A 588-nucleotide genomic window follows, 5' to 3' on the forward strand; every position below is an offset into this window, starting at 1 on the left:
TTTTTTTCTTTCTCTTGTTCATGTGGTAAGCACACCAGTACAGAACGCATGCGCATTCGTAAACTACGTATTAAGAAAAAAAAATGGGCAAAAACTCTTTCTGGGGTCCCCCGTGCTACTTTCGATCCAAGGAGGGAGAGATTAATCAATCCCTGAGCCATATGTGATTAACCCCTCGACTACGGTAGCTCCTCTCTGTTAGTGTAATAAAAACTAGGGATAGTCTATAGTTCTGAATTTTTTTCCTTGCTCTTGTTCATGTGGTAAGCACACCAGTACAGAACGCATGCGCATTCGTAAACTACGTATTAAGTAAGAAAAAAGTGGGCGAGAAATCTTTCTGGGGTCCCCCGTGCTACTTTCGATCCAAGGAGGGAGAGATTAATCGGTCCCTGAGCCATATGTGATTAACCCCTCGACTACGGTAGCTCCTCTCTGTTAGTGTAATAAAAAACTAGGGATAGTCTATAGTTCTGAATTTTTTTCCTTGCTCTTGTTCATGTGGTAAGCACACCAGTACAGAACGCATGCGCATTCGTAAACTACGTATTAAGAAAAAAAAAATGGGCAAAAACTCTTTCTGGGGTC

The sequence above is a fragment of the Montipora capricornis genome, unplaced genomic scaffold (genome assembly GCF_036669925.1).
Source record: "Montipora capricornis isolate CH-2021 unplaced genomic scaffold, ASM3666992v2 scaffold_394, whole genome shotgun sequence".
NCBI classification, from domain to species: domain Eukaryota; kingdom Metazoa; phylum Cnidaria; class Anthozoa; order Scleractinia; family Acroporidae; genus Montipora; species Montipora capricornis.